We start from the raw sequence: 26,281 nt of genomic DNA, 5'->3' as shown, positions 1-26,281 counted from the left end.
GTCCAAGGGACTCTCAAGAATCTTCTCCAACACCACAGTTCAAAAGCATCAATTCTTTACCACTCAGCTTTCTTTATAGTCCAACCCTCACATCCACACATGACTACTGGAAAAACCATAGCCTTGAGTAGATGAACTTTTGCTGGCAAAGTAACGTCTCTGCTTTTTAATATGCTATCTAGGTTGGTCATAACTTTCCTTCCAAGGAGTAAGTGTCTTTTAATTTCATGGCTGCAGTCACCATCTGCAGCGATTTTGGAGCCCAAAAAAATAAAGTCTGCCACTGTTTCTCCATCTATTTGCCATGAAGTGATGGGACCAGATGCCGTGATTTTTTCGTTTTTTGAATGCTGAGCTTTAAGCCAACTTTTTCACTCTCCTCTTTCACTTTCATCAACAGGCTCTTTAGTTCTTCTTCACTTTCTGCCATAAGGGTGGTGTCATCTGCATATCTGAGGTTATTGATATTTCTCCCGGCAATCTTGATTCCAGCTTGTGTTTCATCCAGCCCAGTGTTTTTCATTATGTACTCTGCATATAAGTTAAACAAGCACGGTGACAGTACACAGCCTTGACATACTCTTTTTCCTATTTGGAACCAGTCTGTTGTTCCATGTCCAGTTCTAACTGTTGCTTCCTGACCTGCATACAGGTTTCTCAAGAGGCAGGTCAGGTGGTCTGGTATTCCCATCTCCTTCAGAATTTTCCACAGTTTATTGTGATCCATACAGTCAAAGGCTTTGGTATAGTCAATAAAGCAGATGTTTTTCTGGAACTCTTGCTTTTTTGATGATCCAGCGGATGTTGGCAATTTGATCTCTGGTTCCTCTGCCTTTTCTAAAACCAGCTTGAACATCTGGAAGTTCATGGTTCACGTATTGCTGAAGACTGGCTTGGAGAATTTTGAGCATTACTTTACTAGCGTGTGAGATGAATGCAATTCTGCAGTAGTTTGAGCATTCTTTGGCATTGCCTTTCTTAGGGATTGGAATGAAAACTGACCTTTTCCAGTCCTGCGGCCACTGCTGAATTTTCCAAATTTGCTGACTTATTGAGTGCAGCACTTTCACAGCATTATCTTTTAGGATTTGAAATAGCTCAAATTTCAAATGGACTGGAATTCCATCACCTCCACTAGCTTTGTTCATAGTGATGCTTTCTAAGGCCCATTTGACTTCACATTCCAGGATGTCTGGTTCTAGGTGAGTGATCACACCATTGTGGTTATCTGGGTCATGAAGATCTTTTTTGCATAGTTCTTATGTGTATTCTTGCCACCTCTTCTTAATATCTTCTGCTTCTGTTAGGTCCATACCATTTTTGTCCTTTATTGAGCCCATCTTTGCATGAAATATTCCCTTGGTATCTCTAATTTTCTTGAAGAGATCTCTAGTCTTTCCCATTCTATTGTTTTCCTCTCTTTCTTTGCACTGATCACTGAGGAAAGCTTTCTTATCTCTCCTTGCTTCTCTTCTTTTCACAGCTATTTGTAAGGCCTCCTCAGGCAGCCATTTTGCTTTTTTTGCATTTCTTTTTCTTGGGGATGGTCTTGATTCCTGTCTCCTGTACAATGTCACAAACCTCCATCCATATTTCTTCAGGCACTCTATCAGATCTAATCCCTTGAATCTATTTCTCACTTCCACTGTATAATTGTAAGGGATTTGATTTAGGTCATACCTGAATGGTCTAGTGGTTTTCCATACTTGCTTCAATTTAAGTCTGAATTTGGCAATAAGGAGTTCATGATCTGAGCCACAGTCAGCTCCTGGTCTTGTTTTTGCTGACTGTATAGAGCTTCTCCATCTTTGGCTGCAAAGAATATAATCAGTCTGATTTCAGTGTTGACCATCTGGTGATGTCCATGTGTAGAGTCTTCTCTTGTGCTGTTGGAAGAGGGTATTTGCTATGACCAGTGCGTTCTCTTAGCAAAACTCTATTAGCCTTTGCCCTGCTTCATTCTGTACTCCAAGGCCAAATTTGCCTGTTACTCCAGGTTTTCTTGACTTCATACTTTTGCATTCTAGTTCCCTATAATGAAAAGGACATATTTTTGGGGTGTTAGTTCTAGAAGGTCTTATAGGTCTTCACAGAACTGTTCAACTTTAGCTTCTTCAGCATTACTGGTCGGGGCATAGACTTGGATTACCATGATACTGAATGGTTTGCCTTGGAAACGAACAGAGATCATTCTGTCGTTTGTGAGACTGCATCCAAGTACTGCATTTCGGAATCTTGTTTACTATGATGGCTACTCCATTTCTTCTAAGGGATTCCTGCTCACAGTAGTAGATATAATGGTCATCTGAGTTAAATTCACCCATTTCAGTCAATTTTAGTTAGCTGATTCCTAGAATGTCAACATTCACTCTTGCCATCTCCCGTTTGACCAGTTCCAATTTTCCTTGATTCATGGACCTAACATTCCAGGTGCTATGCAATATTGCTCTTTACAGCATCAGACCTTGCTTCTATTACCAGTCACAACCACAACTGGGCGTCATTTTTGCCTTGGCTCTGTCTCTTCATTCTTTCTGGAATTATTTCTCCACTGATCTCCAGTAGCATGCTGAGCACCTACCAACCTGGGGAGTTCATCTTTCAGTGTCCTATCTTTTTGCCTTTTCATACTGTTCATGGGGTTCTCAAGGCAAGAATACTGAAGTGGTTTGCTATTCCCTTCTCCAGTGGACCACATTTTGTCAGAACTCTCCACCCATCTTGGGTGGCCCTACCTGGCACTTAGTTCAGGGTAATATGTTACAGCAGCAAATAGGAGAATAATACACCTTGCCTTCCAAAATCTTCCCATCAATGACGGGATATTTACAGACACAAATAAAATGAACACATCACAGCTGCACAAACTACTAAAAACCATGAGAACAGAAGTGGATGTTATTTTCTCAGTCCATAATGTGAGCTGGATATCTAAAAGGTGGGTCTTGGGTGTCATTTTACAAATCTAGAAAAAGCCTCGAGGCAGGAATATGGTTGTCAGAGAGAAGCAGCAGCAGGAAGGCGGTTGAGTGGCAGGGAGTGGGCGAGCGGCTGGAGGCGAAGATATGGCCAAGGAGGTGGCAGAGCCCTGGCCTGTAAGGTTTACAGGTTTCACTCAAAACTTTGAACTTGAGAGTACTTCTAGAGCTCATTTTTGTCTCCTGGATTTCATCTTCAGTGAGACGGGCTTTCCAGAATGCCCCTTCCCCCGGCTCTGGCTCCAGATCTGGCCCAGTGCACATTTTCCTTGTGGCAGCAGCTGGAGTGGGCGTGCTGAAGAACAGCCCGGGGGCAGGAGGGGACCCTGGTCATTAAGGAGCCTAATCATGGAACACAGTGACACTGTGGGTGGGCTGCTGCTGATTGGGAGAAAATATCTTCATCATTTGGACACCTGAACAGAGGAGTAAAAATAGAATCCCCAGGATTTTTTTAAAAAAATAAGACACACACACACAGGAAGCAGATCCAAATCTTTTCTGAGACTAGAGCAGTTTGAGAGGGGGAAAGAAGAAGAAAATGGAGCAGCTACTCTGACAGAATAGAGAACTGGGGAAGAGGATAGTGAACAATTCCATGAAGCCCAGGTTGCTAGGGCCCAGAGACCCAGTGGCCGGGAGCTGGAGAAGGAAGCAGCCCAGGTCAGGCACTCATTCTAGTGCCTGAAACCCTGGACCCAGCCGCCTCTAGGCACCCCTTGCCCTGGCGACCAGGGATGCACTATAGCTTAGAAAGTTTTGCTTCTCCCTTCATCCACCTCTCCCCTTACACACGTGTGTGCAGCCACACACACAAACACTGTCTCTTTCCACTCTAGTCTTCCAAATGACCCCTCTGCTGTGGACTAAAGACCACATACTCAATATTTTGAAATTACGGGGTTTTGAACACTCAAAATCTGCTAGGGAAAGAATGAAGCCCATCAGGCAGTCTCCCAGGCAGAAATAACCTTGTGTGCATGCTCACTTGCTAAGTTGTGTCCAACTCTATAGCCCGCCAGGCTCCTCTGTCCATGGGATTTCCTAGGCAAGAATACTGGAGTGTGTTGCCATTTCCTTCTCCAGGTGATCTTCCCAAACCAGGGATCAAACCTGCATCTGCTGCATTGTCAGGGAAGCCCCGGAAATAATCTTAACTCAGTGCTTAACCAAGTGACTTTATTTATTTTTTTTAATTGGAGTATAGTTGCTTTACAGTGTTGCGTTAGTTTCTGCTATACAGCAAAGTGAATCAGCTATGCATATACGTATATCCCCTCTCTTTTGGATTTCCTTCCCATGTAAGTCACCAGAGAGCACTGAGCAGTTTCCTGTGCTATAAAAAAGGTTCTCATTAGTTATCTATTTTATACATAGTGTCAATAGCATATGCATGTCAACCCTCATCTCCCAATTCATCCCGCCACTCCCTTCCCTCTTTGGCATCCATACATTTCTTCTCTATGTCTATAGTGACTTTACATATGAGGACACACAGAATTCCCACCAGCATCACCACCCCCTCCAGAAATCGCTTCAGGATCCACAGTAAGGGAAAATCTTACTTATATTCATAAGTAAGAAACTTCTAAAGGATATCACTTTCTTTTTATTACAGTCTTATTGAGATAAAATGTACATACCATGTATTTCACCCGTTTACTGTGGTCAGTAAAATGGCTGTTAGCATCTTCACAGTCAAGCAAACACCACCATAATCAATTTTAACACATTTTTATTACCTCCAAAACTCCTATGCCTCTTTTCCTATTTCCCCTCACCCCCTCCTCCAACCCTCAATCTACTTTCTGTCTCTATGGACTCATCTCTTCTGGATATTCATTTCATAAATGTGGTCCTTTGTGGTTGACTTAGCATCTTTCCAAGGCTAATCCATGTTGTAGCATGTTTAACCACTTCATTTCCTTTTAGGTCTTAATAATATTCTGTTGTATGAATGTACCATGTTTTATTTATCCATTCATCAGCTGATGGACATTTGGATTGCTCCTAGGTGTTGACTATGATGAATAATGCTGCCATGAACTATGTGGCGTGTTTTCATTTCTCCTGAGTACAGACCTAGGAGTGGTCCTGCTAGGTCATATGACAACTTAATCTTTAACCTTTTGAGAAACTGCCAGACTGTTTTCCAAAGTGGTTGCACCATTTTACATTCCCACCACATGTGGTGGATTCCAGTTTCTCCACACCTTGGCCAAGCCTTGTTATTACCTATATTATTGATTATAGCCATCCTAGTGGATATAAAGTGATATTTCATTGTGGTTTTGATTTGCATTTTATGATAGCTAATGATATTGAGCATCTTTTCCAGGGCTTATTGGTCACTTGTATATCTTCTTTGGAGAACTATCTATTCAGAACCTTAACTCATTTTTAAGTGGGTTATTTGTCTTTTTATTATTGAGTTGGTTGTAGGAGTTCTTATAGAGGTGAGTTCCTCATCAGAAATATGCAAAATGTTTAGCCCGTTCTGTGAGTTTTCCTTCCATTTTCATGATGGTGTTCTTAGAATTGCAAATGTTTCTAATGTTGATGAAGTCCAATTTATCTGTGTTTTCTTTAGTTTCTATCTTCATTACTGCAGCTTTTGTAAGTTTTGAAACTGGGAAATGTGAGTCCTCCAATTTTGTTCTTTTTAAAGATGATTTTGGCTACTCTGGGTCCCTTGAATGTCCATGGGAATTTTAGGATCAGCTTGTCAATTTCTGCAAAGAAGTCAGCTTGGATTCTGATAGGGATTGTGCTGCATCTGTAGATTAGTTTGAAGAGTACTGTCATCTTACAATATTAAGTCTCCCAATAAGTAATCATTTACTTAGGTCTGTCCATTTATTTAGGTCTTCTTTAATTTGCTTCATTGACTTTGTAGTTTCGTGGTTTTCAGAGTATAAGTTTTGCACATCTTTTGTCAAATATAGACCTAAGAATTTTATTCTTTTTGATGCTACTGTAAATAGAGTTGTTTCTGTAATTTAATTTTCACTCTGTTCACAGCTAGGATGTAGAAATCAAATTGATTTTTATATATTGATCTTATACCCTGCAATCTTTCTGAACAAAACAAACTGGGATTAAAATACACAATTTTAAAAAACAATATGGGTTACAATAAAAGAGGTCAAGAACATTTTAAAGGAAATTATCCAATTACAAGTTTGAAAACAAGGGAAGTCCTGTTCCTGTTTAGGGGAATAAAGGAAAACAGGACACTCGAGGTCTGTAAAGAGGTTGGAGAGTTTGTCAGAGGAGTAAACCCACTGCAGTGGTTTTCTTAGTTGAGATTTAACTTTCAGAATATTTAAAATAAAGCTCTCTTGGCTTGGAAACGGCTCATTTCCTTGTCACCTCAACACCCACACTTTGCATAAGCCAAGCTTGCAGACAGACTTAGCAGCATCTCTGGGGCTTCCCTGGTGGCTCAGGTGGTACAGAATCTACCTGCAATGCAGAAGACCTGGGCTCAATCCCTGGGTCAGGAAGACTCCCTGGAGAAGGAAATGGCAGCTGACTCCAGTATCCTTGCCCGGGAAATCCTATGGAGAGAGGAGCCTAGCAGACTGCAGTCCATGGGGTCGCAAAGAGTCAGACACAATTGAGCTACGAACACTCTCACTTTCATTTAGCATCCTTGGGAAGAGGCCACCTTTCAGAGGTACAGTCACATAAGTAATGTAATGACCCCAAGAAAGGCAAGGTTGGGTGGGCCTTCGTGAGTCACTGCCAGTGTTTTCTTCTTTCTCAAAATCAAGCTAGGCCATTAAAGGGATTCTGGGTCTTTGCTACCTTCTCCCCAAGCTGTCTAACACGTGGGCCATAAACACTAGCAAAGTCCCTTTTTGCATGACTTGTTTGGTCCAGTTAGGTTTGTACCTAACATTTCATAATAAATTCTCGAAGCAAAAGTGAATTTTAATGACCCTAAGGCATCCTTTTCACTTCCCAACCAAGATGGTTATTGAGAACAGTTTGGGATACAGAAATTCTATCCAGAAATCTCCTGTACAGGTTCTTAAAAAACAAATAAGCAACAGTAACAGCAACAATAGCTGTATTTTAATAAAATCAAGTCGTGTGGTTTCATACTGTGCACACAGGTGAGCGGCAGGTGAGTCAATCAACTAGTCAAAAATAAAGATGTAAACTTACTGAGTTTTTAAGAATTTGGACAATAAATAATCTTATATTTAAAATTTTCTACACTACTTAATGATACGTAATCAGCAAACATGGTTTAAAACTTTAAATAAAAATTTTAAATGCCCTTTGAAAATATACATATGTTCTTTGCTCCCAGTGGGTCCACTTATAGACATGTGTGCTATAGTCAGTCTTGTCTAAGATCACAGATATATAAGATCAAGGGTGAAAAATGTTAAAGCCGCCTAAACATCCATTAATAGTAATAAACTATGGGATACTATGCAATTGTTAACAGTGACAACTTCCAAAAGAACTGACCCCCAAAAACTATACAAGATAAATTATTCATTGAGAAAAGCAAAATATATAATACCATATATATATATATAGTATCTCACGCTTTTAAAAATCACATATTAAAAAAATAAATGTCTTTATAACAATATTGATATGTCAATATAAAAGAGAAAAATACATGGAAGGATCCTGTGATAAGCAGAATACCAGCCCTCAAAGATGTCCACACCCTAATCCCAGAGCCTGTGAATATGCTATTTGGCAAGAGAGAGGGTAGGTTGCAGATGAAATTAAGGTTATTAATCAGCTGACTTTAAAATAAGGAGATTAAAAATAATTTATTTAAAAAGAGAAGTCCCTGATGGCCCAGTAGCTAAGACTCTGTTCTTCCACTGCAGAAGGCATAGTTTTACACCCTGGTCAAGGAGCTAAGTTCCCATATGTTGTTCTTCAGTCACCAAGTTGTGTCCAACTTTGCATTGGTGTGGATTGTAGCACTCCAGGCTTCCCTGTCCTTCACTATCTCCTGGAGTTTGCTCAAATTCATAACCATTGAGTCAGTGATGACATCCAACCATCTCATCCTCTGCTGCCCTCTTCTTCTTTGGCCCTCAATCTTTCCCAGCATCAGAGTCTTTTCCAGTGAGTCAGCTATTCGCATCAGATGATCAAAGTATTAGAGCTTCAGCATCAGTCCTTCCAGTGAATATTCACTGTTGATTTCCTTTAGGATTGACTGGTTTGATCTTGCAGTCCAAGGGACTCTCAAGAGTCTTCTCCAGCATAATTCAAAAGCATCAATTCTTCAGCACTTAGCCTTCTTTATGGTCCAACTGTCACATCCGTACATGGCTACTGGCAAAACCATAGCTTTGACTAGATGGACCTTTGTCAGCAAAGTGATGACTTTGCTTTCACCATGTGGCCAAAGAAAAGAAGAAAGAAAGAAAGTGTGCACTGACTATTATAAGGATGTTGAGGAGGAAAAGATAGCTTCCATCTGTTTGCAAGAGAGCAAGGTTCCTGAGGAGGTGCATTTTAAACTGGATCTTAAACAAATGGAAGATTGACAGAGAGGAAGGGATCTCCTGCATTGAGGGCAGATTCTTTACCAGCTGAGCTATCAGGGAAGCCCCAAATAGACTATTGACAAGCAAAGAGAGAGGAGGCGATCAAAATGAAGAGGCTACATTTAGAACACAGGGATGGTCCAAGTACAGGGAAAGACCCTTGAGCTTAATTTGCATGATATTCAGTAGAACAGGTGGCTTCACCGTCCACAAGAGCATTAATCCCTGATCCCAGAGGCTTGGATGGATTCTTGTGGGTTTGGGCTTTATTTGGTAGGTGATGGAAACCTATGAAGGTTTTGGCACTATGGAAAAAACTGATGGTGTTACTTTTTCAGATTAGGGAGACAGACAGGAAGACCCCACCATGGTTAAGGCTCTGAGATTAGAGCAGAAGGGAAGAGGGCAATGCGGAGAGAAATTTGGGAGCTGCTATAGAAGGCAGGGCAGGAAGACTTCATCACTCTGCAGCTGTGGGCTGGCAGGAGGAGGAAGCAGAGTAGCAAGAAATGTGGGGGTGAGGGCGGGTTGGGGTAAACTGAGTTTTAGATGCCAGTGGATTCTCTTGTCTTTTTTGGAGGGGGCAGGGGGTACACTGCATGGCATGTGGGATCTTAGTTCCCTGACCAGGGATCAAACCCATGCCCCCTGCATTGGAAGCATGGAGTCTTAACCTCTGGACCGCCTGGGAAGTCCCGAAGGGAGTCTCCTGGGCAGGTGCTGGGTGACTTGTCAGACTCCAGGACTGGGAGGTACCATGGAGAGTGGGCTCAGGGCCAGAGCCAGAGCCTACACAGCATAGCACCACCTGCGTCCCCACAGCAGGATCCACCTTTCTGTGACATCCTCATCCTTTCTCTTCACCTAGCCACCTGCCCTCCCAGGGGACTTTCATCCCCAGCTCAGTGATCATTTGTTCTTTCCCAGAGCCACATTTAGCCTTTCTATTCACCAACATAGCGGTTCAGCTCCAGAAATCTTGCACTCTGCGTATTCTCAGGGGTGTGTGTGTGTCTTCAGGCTCTGCCACTGCGCTCAGGCCTCTCTCTGTTAAGATTCTAGTGAGAGATTCCCCAGGAGCCCTGAGAAACCTGGGCCCGCAGCCCACACTGTCAAGAAACCTGCCTTTACAGATGACTTAGATGCTTCCATCAGAAAGGTTCATCTTCCTGACATCTGCTAAAGTAAGAGGCATGACCTGGTTTTTACGTGCATCATAAGAGGTAATTAGTTCAAAACCCCGATACACACAATTAAATTTTTCTTTTATAGATACTAGGTCTTTCATCAGAAATTCTTCTCGAGTGGGTCTCACTGGCAAACATGCAAAGTGAGGAGCTGACAAAAAGCAAAAACAAAAGAATGGGCCACTTGCTTTGGGAGGATTTGTTCTGCTTGGGTTCTACAGACTCACACACATATAGTCATTTCCCTGATCTCAGAAGATGATATCCCCATCCCACAAATCCTACATTAGATCTGAAGAATTCGCCTCTCATCAACTTTTTCCTCTTTCATACCCAGGGGGTCAAAGGACCAACTATTGTTGGCTTAATTGTTCTATTCTATTGAAAGAAACAGTATTTAACATCAATGCAAGGCATTTTTCTGACCTGATCTTGTGGATCCACTCAAACGCAGCATAGATTTGAAATACTTTTCAGAATCAAAACAGAAGGCTCTACCCAAGACACTCTTGAGATGACATTTACATCTCTGTTTTTTTTGTTGTTGTTGTTTGTTTTTTCCAAGACTAGATGACCGTAACAATATTGTATACAATCCCAAGTACAAATGCTGAAAATTGCTTTCTTTCCCTTACTTTCGGTAAGAAACAATAACTAACAGGACTCGAGGGGATTTATTTTACGATACAAGCATGTATACCCCTGTTCACCCCTCTCCCAGCCACGCATGCAGATTTTCCACCATCTCCATTTTTGTGAAGTTATCTACTTTTTTTTATTCATCATATTCCCTTTAGTTTACTTCCTGAAATGATCACTTTGGAGCACAGAAGTTGATATTAAAATCCCCCCTCCAACCCGGTGAGAGGGCTTCTCAGGTGACACTAGTGGTAAAGAATCCACCTGCCAATGCAGGAGATGCAAGAGATGCAGGTTCAATCCCTGGGTCAGAAAGATCCCCTAGAGAAGGGAATGGCTACCCACTCTGGTATTCTTGCCTGGAGAATCCCACGGACAGAGGAGCCTGGTGGGCTAGAGTCCATGAGGCCACAAAGAGTTGGACACGACTGAGAGGCTGAGCATGTTATTTGGTGAGAAGCTCCCAGTTGCTGGGGAATATTTCAGAATTTCCCACTGAACATCCACGTTAAATCCCTACTCCCACTCTGCCAGTACCCAGTCGCATATATGGATGGATATTTAAAGAGAAACTTTGAACCATCATTGAAATACAGGTTTTTAAAATGTAGAAAGTGATTTTATAAACATGCATTTAAAATAATTTTCCCAAGTATCTCTTTGAATTGGCTTCTTAAAATGGCAACTAAGCAAATGTTACATAATTTCTCCCTTTATCATATTCAGGGTTAGAGAAATAGTGTGATGTCATGGAAGAAACATGCTGGCAGTGAGGCAGGGGAGGGGGGCAGTAAGTTAGAAAAGCACTTTCACTTTCAGGTTATGATGGAGAGTCAGCTTAGCCCCAGGAGTGGCCAAGGTCCCGAAGCAAAGAAGCCAAGAATTGGGTGGGTGTGAAGTTAATCATGTGTCTGCTCCTCAGGGAGGGCAGGCTGAGGCCACTGTAGCAGAGTGAGACCAAAAACCATGAGACCGGTGAATTTCTGAGCATTCATTTCCTCTGGGCTCTGCTAACACAGATGCATGACTATGCACCCCTCCTGACCTTCTAGAACTGAGTTCCCTGGAGACAGAGAGCTCCAGATGGTGGTGATGAGAGGGAGAACCTTCAAAAGCAAAATTAACTTTTCCTTTAAAATTAGCCACACATACTCTTCTCAATTTCCAGGGATTTACATTCCCCTTTGAATGTAATTTTATTAATATATTCAGGGAACGATCTGTTATCCAGAGGCTGATGATCTGGTACAGGAATGAGACAAACTTTCCATTCTCCTCCCTCTCTTTTTGGGTTTCCAAGGTGGTATTAGTGATAAAGAACCTGCTTGCTAATATGCAAGAGAAGCAGGTTCGATTCCAGGGTTGGGAAGATCCCCTGGAGGAGAGCATGGCAACCCACTCCAGTATTCCTGCCTGGAGAATCCTATCGACAGAGAAGCCTGGTGGGCTACAGTCCATGAGGTCACAAGGAGTCAGACATGACTAAAGCAACTTAGCACAGATGCCTCTCTTTTCACTCTGCCTGATCATTGGTCATTAAATTGTGCACTAATAGGAAAGACAAGGAGAAGGCAATAGCACCCCACTCCAGTACTCTTGCCTGGAAAATCCCATGGACGAAGGAGCCTGGTGGGCTGCAGTCCATGGGGTCGCTAAGAGTCGGACACAACTGAGCAACTTCACTTTCACTTTTCACTTTCACGCATTGGAGAAGGAAATGGCAACCCACTCCAGTGTTCTTGCCTGGAGAATCCCAGGGATGGGGGAGCCTGGTGGGCTGCCATCTATGGGGTTGCACAGCGTCGGACACAACAGAAGTGACTTAGCAACAGCAGCAGCAGGAAAGACAAACAGGGTGAGTTGTTGGAGGCTTGAGGTCAGCAAAATGGGTGGTGAACTGAGCACCAGTTCTGGATTCTGAGAACATGGGTTCAAGTACGTACCAGATCTAGACTAGGAATGTGATGGCCAGAGGTCAGGCTCACCCTGTATTGAAACCTTGAAACCTCAGCTCTGCCAACAACTGTTTGTGTGGCTGTGGACGTGTGAATTCACTTCACTGCATGTCGATTCATTGAGCTGGTCACTGGGAATGATTGTAATATCTGTGTTGGAGCATTGTTATGAATGACTCAGATATAAAGCGCCCAACACAGGGGCTGATAGGCAATAGGTAACTCGTTTATACGTGATGGTTACTGTTGTGATCATAGTTGCATAAAACCAACTGTGTCCCTTAACCCTCTGTCTTCAGTGCCCTAATCTGTAAAATAATTCTGACCTCACAGAGCTGTCAGAATTATCCTATTTGATAATATGAAAGTATCACACATACAATCATCAGTAAAATAGTGATAGAAAAGTCTTAAAAATTTGGGTCAACTATATACAATAGCCAAGACACGGAAGCAATCCAAATAACCACTGACAGATGAATGGATAAAGAAGATGTGGTATATATACACAATGTAATATTACTCAGTCATAAAAAAGAACAAAATAATGCCATTTGCAGCAACATGGATGGACCTAGAGATTATCCTACTAAATGAAGTCAGAAAGAGAAATACCATATGATATCACTTAGATATGGAATCTAAAAAATGATACAAATAAACTTATTTAAAAACTGAAATAGATTCACAGACATAGAAAACAAACTTAATGGTTACCAAAAGGAACAGTGAGGGGGAAGGGAGATATGAATTCAGAGTTTGGGATTAACATATACACACTATTATATATAAAACAGGTAAACAAGGACCTACTCAATATCTTCTAATAACCTGTAATGGAAAATAATCTGAATTTTACACTCACACACACACACACATATAGTTTGGTCAGAAAGATCCCCTGGAGGAGGACATGGCAACCCACTCCTGTATTCTTGCCTGGAGAATGCCATGGACAGAGGAGCCTAGCAGGCTACAGTTCATAGGGTCGCAAAGAGTTGGACATGACTGAATTAGCACAAATGCACACACATACATATAGTTAGATATAGATATCCGAATCACTTTGTTGTACACTTGAAAGTAACACAATACTGTAAATTAACTATACTTCAGTTTTTAAAAAAAAAAAGGGGGGGGGTCAGAAGAACAAGAAATCTCACACACTACTTTGGGAAATGATTAGCATCACCCACTACAGCTGATGAGCTCTATCAGGCAAGAACCCCAGCCTCATAGACAAGCGAGGGATAATAAGACCCCAAAGGAGAAGCCTGGGTGACAAGCAGAGCAGGGCTGCCACACCCCACAGTAGCCAGAAGTGGTCTCTGAGATGTGATAAATCAGAGCAACACAGTTTATTACCCGCAGCACAGCAACCAGCAGGAACGTCAAATGGTCATGCTGGCTCCTGTGCCTCCCAAGCCCACTGGGCCACATGGTGGGTCCAGATGAAAGCCAGTCACTCAGCAGGCTGCTCTGCAGTTGAGGGACGTAGGACCTGGGGCTCAGCACCTTTGGAAGGAAGCAGCAAACAAGCCAATCCCATTTCCCCTGAGGAGCAAGCAGTAACCACACCATGCTCACCTGGACCTGCCTTATCTGTGTGAACTGCTACAGGAACTGCTCAGTATCAGGGATATTGTGGCTTGACGTCTGCACCCTTAGGAAAGCCATGCAGGGGTTCTTGGGGCCCAGGGTGAACTGTCCCTTCCCCTAAAAGGCAAAGCTTATGAGCCAGTCATTACAGTAATTATTCCAACCCAGTGTATAATATATATACCCAACCGAAAAGCAAGCCCATGCCACCAAAAGACATACAAGTAATTCATAGCAGTATACTTGTAACAGCCCCAAAGTGCAAATGTCCGTCCACAACAGATAAATAAATGAGAGGACAGGCAAACAACGGACACTTACACCAGTTAAGTAAACAACAGCTGCACCAAACAACCAGGACTAATCTCATACACATCATGTTGAGTGAAGGACCCAGACACACAAAAGGACACACCCTTTATGATCCCACTTATCTGAGTTAAAAGCAAGCTGAACAAATCCGGGGTGTGAGATGCGAGGAGGGCAGGAAACTTTGGGGAAGAGAGGAGATGGGGACTGGCAGCAAGCCTCTGGGACACTCATCATGTTCTCTTCCTTGATGCGGGTGGGGTGGGGGAGGCTCCTTGGAACAAGGCCCTCCAGTATTCTTGCCTGGAAAATCCCATAGACAGAGGAGCCTGGCGGGCTACAGCCCATGAGGTCGCAAAGAGTCAGGACATGACTGAGAGTACACAGCAACCAGTTGTAAACTTATATGCTTTTTTTTTTTTGCATATATATTGTATTTCAATAGAAAAAAATTTTAATGAATATTTCTTTTTTATATTTCTTTGGTTTTTAAATTAATTTTTAATTGGAGGATAATAGCTTTACAATGTTGCATTAGTTTCTGCCATACAATACCGTGAGTCAGCTCTAAGTATAGATAGATCCCCTCCCTCTTGAACCTCCCTCGCCCCCTACCCCATCCAACCCCTCTAGGTCATCACAGAGCCCTGGGTTGAGCTCCCTGTGTTATACAGTCACTTCCCACTAGCTGTTTTATATACGGTAACTTATATGTTTCAATGCTAATCTCTCAGTTGATTCCAAAAACAATTTAAGAAGTTGGGCCAAGTAGAAAGAATGGAAAGACTGGGCCCAAGGCCGCCATCCCTTTAATGATGAGCGTTCCTGCCAGCAGCGAGAGGAAAAGCGGCAGTTGGCAGGCCTGCTTTTCTAGCAGTGGACAGCATCACAGATAGGGGCGCCTAAGTGAGCCTCAAACAGGCGACATCACCAACATTCCATGACATTCCAGATAATAAGGAGACCACAAATGACTTCTCAAAACTCTTGCTTCTAAGAACCTGCAATTACTGCAAGTCCTGTCACTGACCTTACATATTCTTCTTGATCAGTTACCTTGTCACTAGGAGGAAAAGGAAGATGAGGCTTTGGGTGCCCGGCAGGTTGAGCATGGCCCTGGTTTTCATTAAGGTTCACATGGGAGATCTGAGCTGCTTGTACCTGATCACACGCCCATAGGAAGATATTGGCACAGAGTTACAGGAACAGCGTACGGACGCAACTGAAGCCCGAAATTTGGCAATGACTGCAGAACTTTCCTCAGACAGCTACTGAAAATTATTTCTGATAGTAGGAGGGTGGAGGTGGGGTACCAGCTGCTGGGAGATGGGGTTGGGGGGTGGGAGGTAAGCAGCCCTAATTTAGGGGTAGAAAGAAGTCTTCTTTCTCAGCTTGGATTCCCAATAACAGAAAAATGTATTTTGGTTCTTTTTATTACTTTTTAACTTGGCAATTTATAGCTTCTAACATCTGACTGTCAAGCTACACAGAAATATTAGCAGAGTGTGAATCTATTTTCCTCTTTAATTTGCTTGCATTAATGTAGAACCAGCCTCTGGTATTCCCGGAACGGCGTGGAATGTATTTACTAATATATAGCATATAATATCAGTTAAAAACAGAAAATATTTAGCAATCAATTGAAATGAATTTGGCTAGATATTTTTATCAGTAGGGGAAGAAGTTATTCAAGAGACCTGCAGTTAGTTATATAAGAACGTGGACCATCAGATCTGACTTTCACCTCTAATCTTCTAATCTGAAAGTAAACAGGAGAGCTGGAATCATTGATCCAAATTGTCAGTATAGAATTGTACTAGAAACCCAGCTTAATAATTTCTGGTAGAAATCTTTATCGTGATATTTATCATCCAAGATTTTTTTTAAATAGAAGTTTCCCTGATGGCTCAGAGAGTAAAGAATCCACCAGCGATGCAGGAGCCACAGGAGACTCGGGTTCAATCCCTGAGTCAGGAAGATCCCCTGGAGGAGGAAATGACAACCCACTCCAGTACTCTTGCCTGGGAAATCCCATGGACAGAGGATCCTGGCGGGCTACAGTCCATGGGGTCACAAAGAGTCAGACAGGACTGAGTGATGGAATCTTACCATGCATGTGTGTGTGTGTGTTTGTTTACTGCACGGCACAGCGTACAGGATCTTAGCTCCCCAACTTCCACACCCGCTGCAGTGGAAGAACAATGTGTTCATCACGTGACCACCACGGAAGTCCCTATCATCCAAGACTTTTATTGTCCAACTACTTGTCTGTTTCCACTGATGGCTATGGGCTTCCTTGGGCCAGTGACTTCTTTGTATATCACAGGCTCAAGCATAGTACCTGGCACACAGCCAGAAGGCAACGCATTTTGTTGAGTGAACAAATAAACTTGCATGATTGGTATAGTGGAGAGAGAACAGAAGTGCTTATTGATCAATTTGGCCCACCTGCCCGAGGTTCTCTCATCAGCTAGTTTGACCATCAATGATCTTTGCCAGGGCTTAGAACACAATGATCTCATTTCCAGGCTTTCTCACCCTTTTCGTTTTTCAAAGTAGATTTTATCTTTTTAGAGTAATTTTATATTTACAGCAAAATTGAGTGGAAAGTAGAGATTTCCATTACACTCCCTGCTTCCACATGCACAGACTCCCCCATTATCAACATCCCCCACCAAAGAGGTACATTTGTGACAACTGATAAACCTACACTGACACACCAGTATCACCCAGAGCCCATAATTTACATTACAGTTCACTCCTTTGCACATTCTATGATTTGTGACAAAATTACAATAATCCACCTCTGTCATGTCAGACAGAACAGCTTCTGAGCCCCAGAAATCCTCGGTGCTCTGACCCTTCATCCCTCCCTCCCCTCAAACCCTGGTCACCATGGATCTTTTCCCTGTCTCCATAGTTTTGCCTTTTCTAGAATGTCATAGAGTTGGAATCATACAGTATGTAGCCTTTTCCAGTTGGCTTCCTTCACTTTATAATATGTATTTAAGGTTCCTTCTAGCTTTTCATGGCTTTATTGGTTTGGTTTTAGTGCTTTTTTTTTTTTTTTTTTTTTTGCTACAGCAGCAATATGTGAGATCTTAGTTCACCAACCAGGGATCAAAGCTGTGCCCCTAGCATTGGAAGCTCAGAGTCTTAACCACTGGACCTCCGGGGAAGTCCCTTAAGATGACACTTGTGATGATCTGAATTAGTTCTCCTTATTTCTGGGAGAGAACCCACAAATTCATTGTTTCAGTTCTGACTATAATTAAACTTATCAGGGGAGATCATGTCATATCTGGCATTATCATTTTTTTTTTCTTTTTTGACCTCTGTCAGCTTCTTGCTTCATTAAGAGGGCAGATGACTTAAGATGGACTATTCTGGTTTTTTTATGCTATGACTATTTCATAATCTAGCTCCAGACTCAGAGCACTCTTCGCTACAAAGTTGGGCCTCCACTTTAAAATAGTCTAGAACTATGACACTATGGTTCTGTGGTGTAAGGGCTTCCCTTGTGGCTAAGATGGTAAAGAATCCACCTGGAATGCAGGAGACCCAGGTTCAATCTCTGGGTTGGGAAGATTCCCTAGAGAAGGGAATGGCAACCCACTCCAGTATTCTTCCCTGGAGAATCCCATGGACAGAGGAGCCTGGCGGGCTACAGTCCATGGGGTTGCAGAGTCAGACACGACTGAGTGACTAACACTTTCACTTTCATGACACCATAAAACTCCTAGAGGAGAACATAGGCAAAACATTATCTGACATAAATTTGTACCAATGTTTTTTCAGGTCAGTCTCCCAAGGCAATAGAAATAAAAGCAAAAATAAGATAATCGCATTTAAAGATGTATATTACCATATGTAAAATAGATGACCAGTGCAAATTAGATGCACAAAGCAGGGCGCCCAAAGCTGGTGCTCTGGGACAACCCAGAGGGATGGGGTAGGGAGCAAGGTGGGAGGGGGGTTCAGGATGGTGGGCCACATGTACACCTGTGGCTGATTCATGTTGATGGATGCCAAAAACCACCACAATATTGTAAAGTAAAAGCCTCCAATTAAAATAAATAAATTTTTAAAAAATGGGACCTAATCACACTTATAAGCTTTTGCACAGTAAAGGAAACCATAAAAAAAAAAATGAAAAGACAATCTACAAATGAGAGAAAATATTTGCAAATGATGTAACCAACAATGGCTTAATTTCCAAACAGCTCACACAACCCAGTAACAACAACAACAAAAAGACCCAGTCAAAAAATGGGTAGAGGATCTAAAGAGACATTTCTCCAAAGAAGACATACAGATGGCCAACAGGCACATGAAAAGATGCTCAGCATCACTAATTATTAGAGAAATGCAAATCAAAATTACATGAGGTATGACCTCACACTGGTCAGAATGACTATCATCAAAAAGTCTACAAACAACAAATGCTGGATAAGATATGGAAAAAAAGGGAACCCTCCTACACTGATGATAGGATTGTAAATTAGTGCAGCCACTATGGAGAACAGTATGGAGATACCTCCAAAAAAGAAGACACTGTGGAAGTGGAAAGTCAGTTCCACCCTGAGTACCCCCCAGGATGGATAAACACGCAGTGAACCTCAGATTTGTATGAAGAGAAATCGCATAAATATTACTTTTAAATGTGAGTGCCATTTAAAATGTGTAGACTTTTTGACGATGGCCATTCTGACCACTGTGAAGTTGTACCTCATTGTAGATTTGTTCTGACTAGTGTGAGGTGGTACCTTATTGTAGTTTTGATTTGATTCTCTAATAATTAGCAACATTGAGCATCTTTTTATGTGCCCGTTGACCATCTGTATATCTTCTTTGGATATGTCTATTTAGGTCTTCTGCTCAGTTTTCAAATGTCTATTTGGGTCTTCTGCCATTTTGCTTTCCTCATTAAGGACTCCTGGCACATCTGCACTACATACAAAATAAACAATGAATAACTCAGAAATGAAATCGAAGTCTAGTTTCACATAAGCAAGTCCGACAGCCTCTCAGGACACCTCAGCAGCCCTTCGACCTCCTGCCAACTCTCAACCAAGTGTCAATGTTGAGCAAGGTTTACTCTGCCAGGTTCTCTGCTGGGATGACTGCCAAGAGGCAGAAAGAAATCATATTGGGGCAAAGATTAATATCTGACCCCCAGGTGAGATTACTTTTAGGTAATGAATCAGCATGATTTCTTTGAAATCAGCAGAAATATGAGAGGGAACATCTTTTACCATGAAAAACACTCACCAGGGAATTACGAAAGTGACCTTTGGGTAAACTACTTAAACCATCAGCTTCCATGTTACCATTTTTTAGAGCAAAGGCATGTTTATTTTAAATACCAACACTTTGCCCATGACCTTACCCACAATGGGTCACTGGAAGCTTTAAGAGGTGTGATGACCTGACATTCTCCAGCCTGGACTCCTCTCCCGGAACACACACACACACACACACACCCATCTCCTCTCTGATGCCCTCTCCTGTGAGTCTCCTCTGTTTCTTCCCCTTGGGCCACACTTCCCTCCCTGCTGCAGAGGGAGGCACACCCACCTCAGGACACTTGCACCTGCCCTTCACTCCAGCTCAGTGCTCTTTCCGTGGTCATCACTCTACCCGGTCACTCAAGCCAGGAATCCACAGACTGTCCATCTATTTTCTATCTCAGCCTTCACTTATATCCTTTATGCTAAGTTGCTTCAGTCGTGTCTGACTCTTTGCGGCCCTATGGACCACAGCCTGCCAGGCTCCTCTGTCTGGGAGTGTCCAGGAACTGTGCACCATATCTTTTATCATACATGTCATGGGGACTTTTATTAGACTGCTCCCTTGTTGGTTTGTTCTGTGCTCAGGCTTGTGCTCCCCCCAGGTCCCTAAATTATAAGCACCTTGAGGGTAAGAATTAGATTAACTTATTCCCTATTATCCTAGCACCTAGCGTGGTACCTGATACCTAACAGGTACTCGATACATAATTGTTAAATAAGGAAAGGAATTTGGATAAATGACCTACTCGATCGGCCCACTGATTATGAGCGGGACTATACAGCTTCTCCATCACGTTGTGGTCGTGACAACAGGGAGGGATGAGCACGTGGCACCTGTTACTAGGCAACAAGGCAAAGGGAGAGACATAGCATCTGGCACCCAAGGTGGTACCTGGAATCTGTAGGGAGGTGCCGAAGAGGACCAGTTTGGTGGCGCTTCTTCTGGAGCCTGAGTCTTGACAGCCAGGTGGCCCTCTGCTGCCTTTTCAAAAGCTAGATCATTCAGGTCCGCCCGCATAAGCCGTTCTCCACCTGGAAGAGATTATTTGTGTTTCAAGGTGACGTCATGGACCCGATAAGGTTTTTTTCATTGTCAGTATCATTCGACAGGAAAATACCCTTTCCTGATAAAGACAGAGACTTAGAAATCTGAATGCTTTGACAGTTTTAAGCCTGTGTTAAATTGAACAACTAATGTCTTTTGCAATTCCAGCTCAAAACTTTATTTTTTTTCCATTTATTTTTATTAGTTGGAGGCTAATTTCTTTACAATATTGTAGTGGTTTTAGTCATACATTGACTTGAGACAAGTGCTCGGGCCTGGTGCACTGGGAAGACCCAGAGGGATCGGGTAGAGAGGGAGGTGGGAGGGGGGATCGGGATGGGGAATATGTGTAAATCCATGGCTGATTCATGTCAATGTATGACAAAACTTTAGAACAAATGGACAAACTAAGTTCCGTTCAGTCGCTCAGTCATGTCCGACTTTTTGCAACCCCATGGACTGCAGCATGCCAGGCTTCCCTGTCCATCACCAACTCCCGGAGCTTGCTCATACTCATGTCCATCAAGTTGGTGATGCCATCCAACCATCTCATCCTCTGTTGTCCCCTTCTCCTGCCTTCAGTCTTTCCCAGAATCAGGGTCTTTTCCAATGCGTAAGTTCTTTGCATCAGGTGGCCAAAGTATTGGAGCTTCTGCTTCAGCATCAGTCCTTCCAATGAATATTTAGGACTGATTCCCTTTAGGATTGACTGGTTTGTTCTTCTTGCAGTCCAAGGGACAAACTAAATGGACAGATAATTTTTAACAGATGACACACAAAAGCCTCCACAAAGAGAGGTGTGTATATGTGTCTTCTTTCCAGCATTTAATTATACATTTATGAACAAACTTAGGGTTGCATTAACCTTAACACATTCACAGAGCAAGGACAGCAGCTTTTTTTGTTTACAAAAAACAAACAGTTTTTGTACTTAGAGTGAAAGTAGAATTGATTGGTGGGCGTGACTAAGGAGAGAACAGCACCGAGGCTCTCAGGAGTGCAGGGCCGTCATTTGTCCAGGGACCATCACTAGGGATGATTTGACCTCACAGTCATCGGGGATGAGCCGCTTTTCTGCCACTGTGTTTTTTTCAAATTCATCCACATGAAACTTAGTAAATCCCCACTTCTTGGAGATGTGGATCTTCTGGTGGCCAGGGAACTTGAACCTGGCCCTGCGGAGGGCCTCAGTCACATGCTCCTTGTTCTGCAGGTAGGTGCAGATAGACATAAAGACTTGGCCGGTGTGGACACTGGCCACTTCACCTTGGGGCTTTCCAAAGGCAACACACATACCTGTCTGGAACCTAGACTGGGTCCAGCATGCCAGTCATGAATGTCCACTGGAAAGGGCTGTCTCCAAGGTCCCTTAGGGCAACCTGTACAGACAACAGGCTGCATACACTACCGAGGAGGCTGCTGTCTGCAGCCACTGACCACTGGGTTCCCAGGGGGAGAAGAGTACAGGGCTGGAAAAGCAGTTTATTTTTATAAAACCCTTCCAGATCAAGCCATTTTGATGGAAATTTCATATACCACTCAAAGATGTTGCACTTTTGCCTGTTGAGATAGTCTATATTTTTTCAGCTTTTGACTTAGTATCTGGAGATGTCAACTCATTTATGTCCTCATTTATGGTATCTGGTATGTGCCCAATCCCTCCTATGGCAATATTCCTACCTTGATGGAGAAATGCTAGTCCTGATCAAAGTCAATTTGGGGTTGATTGAGAGGAGAGTCTCACCATTTTCTCATGTGACTTTTGTGTCTGGAATGCCTAATAAGCTAATATTAGAAGACCTGTAAGGCAAAAGTCTACACAGAGAAATATCTTCAAATAGGCTGCTCTGTTTAAACTCACCTTTGGCTGAACTTTCTATTCACATTTTTTTCTTCATTGATCTTCATCATAAAAATGTTTCTAACTCAACATTAAAATAATCATTATGGAAGATCTTAATTAATAGTGAAATGTCATCATCATTGCAGATATTATCTGTGGTACCATATCACTCCTGAGTTTAATACAAACATTGAAAATGTTTTTCATTCAATGTGGAATCTTAGAAAATAATACAAACCAACTCATTTACAAAACAGACACAGATTCACAGACATAGAAAACAAACACAGTTACCAAAGGGGAAAGGGGAGGGAGAGGGATAAATTAGGGGTAGGGGATTTATAGATACACACCAATATATATAAAATAGATAACCAACAAGGATTTACTATATAGCACAAAAAACTATGTTGAATATCTTATAATAACTTATACTGGAAAATAATCTGAAAAGGAATACATATATACATATACATATAACTGAATCACTTAAAACTAACACAATATTGTAAGTCAACTATAGTTCATATTAAAAAATAGGACTTCCCTGGTGCTCCAGTGGATAAGAATCCACCTGCCAATACAGGACAATGGTTCATTCCCTGGTCTGGGAAGATTCCATTGCCTTGGGGCAGCTAAGCCTGTGCAAAACTACTGAGCCCATGCTCTAGAGTCGCAAGTTGAAACTCTAGCGCTGCAAGTACTGAAGCCCGCACACTTAAAGCTCGTGCTCCACAACAAGAGAAGTCACTCCAGTGAGAAGCCCTCACACCACAACTAGAGCGTAGCCCCCACTCGCCACAATTAAAGAAAGCCCACGCACAGCAACAAAGACACAGTGCAGCCAAAAATAAATAAAGATAAAAATAAACGAAAACAACCTGTTATTCACCCAGAGCTATACTGTCTGTCTCTCTCAAATTTGCAACAGGGTACAGTGGACCTTGCTTCCATCACTGCCCACAAGCACCCTGAGTAGATGGGCACTGGTGATCCACACCTGGTCTCTGAGGTACACCCTCTGGTCAATGGCACTAGGCAGCCGCCTAGGCTCCCTCCCCCACAGAACCAGACCTCCCAAAGGAGGGGCCTGGCAGCGGCTGCCTGCCAGGGGAACCGGCCAGTGAGGATGTGACTGGTTCTGGAAAACCCCAATCTACTCTGTGGAAGCTTCTTCTCCAGCACTCAGACTCCAAGACTTGAAGTCCTGTGTTAAACCACCCTTCTAAAGTGCATTCTTTTAAGCACTCCAACATTTACATCATCAATTTTCTAGACATAGAAAATAAACAAACCAGTATGAGTTTAATTCCACAAATTCCAAAATGCTTGAGTCTGACAGCACCATAATGCAGTAACTCATTTGTCTCCCAAATTGATAACTCCCTGGAGATATGTGAAGAAGCAAATGGATATGTGATTTTACCTGTAGAACAGGGACATCAGAAAAACTCATCTAAATATGCCTTTCAACCTATATCCTTGCACTAACTAGCAGTCTGACATCAGTTTATTTTAACTAATTAGGAAAACATTTTGATCCAACAGTATTTTATGCATGGTGGGGGGGCGGGGAGAGGGGGACTCAGTAAATATTTATCTAGTGTTATAGCTGGCAAGGATAGTTAGGCACGTGTTGGATACAGAACACAATTCTAGACTTGGTGGTGGGAAGAAACAAAAATGATGAGAAGCTACGGTCTGTGCAAGCACAGGTTCATCACCACGTGTCCTTCTGTCTGGGGAGCTGACGGGGTTTATGAGGATGTTCAGACCCCAACTCATTAGGAGTGAGTCAGGTACTGGGACTAGAGTCGGCCAAGAAACTGGTTTATTAGCTTCCATGAGTTGCATATGAGGACTTTTAAACCTTTCTTATATAGTTATCAACACAGTGCCCTTCCACGTAAAATAAAGTCCCATTAAGGAATCTACAGGACCGCATCACAAACTCCACTCCATTACTCTTCCTGCCTCATTTTAAAGCACAAGTGATGCTCTTCTTTTAAACGGAAGATGCTGATGCTCATTCTTGGCAGGAACACCCAGGTTAAGGACTAGGAGCCCAGGTCAGCCTAAGGAACAATGAAGTAGGGGCTCTGCGAGGTAGTATTGGAGTGATACAGTTGTTCTCTCCAGGATGCAGTGACCTAAGAACTGCCTGGGAATCCTGCTGACACACTGCATTTGTAACAAGCTCCCAAGTGATGCTGGTCCTAGAACCACATTTTGAGCAGCTTGCTTTTGAAAATACCCTGGGAAACTAAATTAATTGTTCTGCACTGGAGCGCAGAAAGAGAAGAGCAGGTGAAAATAATACCAGAACTCCCAAGTGATCTCATAAATGTGTCATTCACCAGAAAAGACTCCTTGTTTCAATTTATGTAAATAAAACAGGCGGTACAGCTAGATTTTTTAAAAAGCAAGAAACAGCCACCACCTAGCTTATTAACTGTTTTTACCATCAGAGCCTACGGCTGTTATAACATAGACAGATAATGCAATGCATTCATAATCCTATCTTATTTCAAATTAGTGCCTATTTCCCCCCTAATAAGCTTCACCACTTTCAGCTTAACTCCTAGAAATGATAACTCAGAAGTAGAGAGTGTTCTTTTTACTTTAGATATTTATCTTGTAAATAAATACAGACGGGGCCGCCTGGAATCTCTTAAAGGGTCCAGGCTGTTAGTCAACCTCAGTTCTTGCATCAGCAGTGCTACTAACTAGCTGGTTAGACCACAGGCCTCCTCTGGGCCTCAACTGCACATTTGTGCAGTGAGAGCCTTAGAAAAGATGAGCCCCCACCCCGCCATCAATCCAGGCCCCCGACCTCCTTTGATTCTTTGAGGTCACCAATGGCAGACATTTAACAACTTGACTTGAGCGGATTACCTTTGATTTTCTAGAAGGCCCCCCTTCTTGCATATTGGTCTCCCAGGCTTGTCCTGCAGCAGGTCCGGGACCCCCAGGGCGGCCAGCGCCGTCTGTTCATTCCACGGTGTCGACCGCCCCCTGCAGGCGCTCCCCGGGACTGACTCGCCTGGTGGTCTGCGAAGGTCTCCTTGGAAATACAGACTCACTCTTTCCTCCAAGTGGACACTGGGCACGGGAAAGAGCAGAACAGAAAATAAGTGTCTTTTTCATAAGAGGAGCGACAAAGGCCAACTAATAAAGACCCGGAGGCGAGGAAGGGCCCTCAGGGGTTGGGAAAGGGAAGGACAGGAGGCAAGTCTTAGCTGTCCCAACAGCAGCATCTGTAAAGGGAGCTTTGTTTACGGACTGTCTAATCCTCTAGCTCTTTGCTTCCTACACAATGCTTATCAGAATCTTGGGATTTTCCAAGGCAGAATATGCATATCTATTATGTTACTACCATAACAGAGTACATTTTGGCCAGAAAGCTTTATATCCCTCATTATATGTAGGTAAATGATTGTTCAGTGCTTGCCTATAGAAAAGTTAAACCATCCTCAGTAAGCTGAATATTATCTTCCCATTTTCCCTCACTCAAAGCATAAGAAATTACTATAATCTACCGCAGCACAAAGGTAATAAAAGTGGGTGGAAGTCGTCTTTTCAACATCTAAGCACATTTCTGGGAGAGCTTTTGACTGCCAACAGCCCTAATTATTACCATCTTTGTACCTAATTGATTTAGTCACAGTCCATGTGGTCATTTGAGTACTATTTGATTCTGATGATAAAGGATTAATGGGCCATGTCTCCATTTTGCTCACAAATGCTTTAGAGTGTGTTTCTGCCTTGTATTGTAGGCAATTATGCTTTCTGTGCAAAATCTGTGAAGTTAACGATTCTTCACATTTCCTGAAAAACGTTTTTTTTTTCTCCTTTTTGTTCAGATGAGTGGGTACTTACTTTCTCTCTAAATATGAGTTTC

General features: G+C 42.6%; 1 protein-coding gene, 1 long non-coding RNA gene and 1 other non-coding gene across 15 annotated transcripts in view; 1 reads left to right on the top strand and 2 right to left on the bottom strand.

The window, feature by feature from the left end:
* The window catches only part of LOC122684662, a 29,300-nt gene extending 5,910 nt beyond the window's left edge, over positions 1-23,390 (bottom strand). The window contains exons 1-2 of the long non-coding RNA XR_006338117.1: positions 23,273-23,390; positions 20,385-20,524 (exon numbers count right to left, since the gene is read on the bottom strand). This is a non-coding gene — a long non-coding RNA (uncharacterized LOC122684662). The remainder of the gene's footprint in view (positions 1-20,384; positions 20,525-23,272) is intronic.
* DLGAP1 (DLG associated protein 1) overlaps positions 1-26,281 on the top strand; it is a 750,273-nt gene that overhangs the window by 558,940 nt on the left and 165,052 nt on the right. The gene's annotated exons all lie outside the window — the stretch shown is intronic.
* On the bottom strand, positions 21,889-22,018 carry LOC122685086. The gene has a single exon (XR_006338258.1). It is a non-coding gene; the product is annotated as a small nucleolar RNA SNORA70 (small nucleolar RNA).

Source organism: Cervus elaphus, chromosome 27 (genome assembly GCF_910594005.1).
Source record: "Cervus elaphus chromosome 27, mCerEla1.1, whole genome shotgun sequence".
Taxonomy (NCBI): domain Eukaryota; kingdom Metazoa; phylum Chordata; class Mammalia; order Artiodactyla; family Cervidae; genus Cervus; species Cervus elaphus.
The sequence above is the reverse complement of the archived record's forward strand: the minus strand, read 5'-3'. Positions and strand labels throughout refer to the sequence as shown.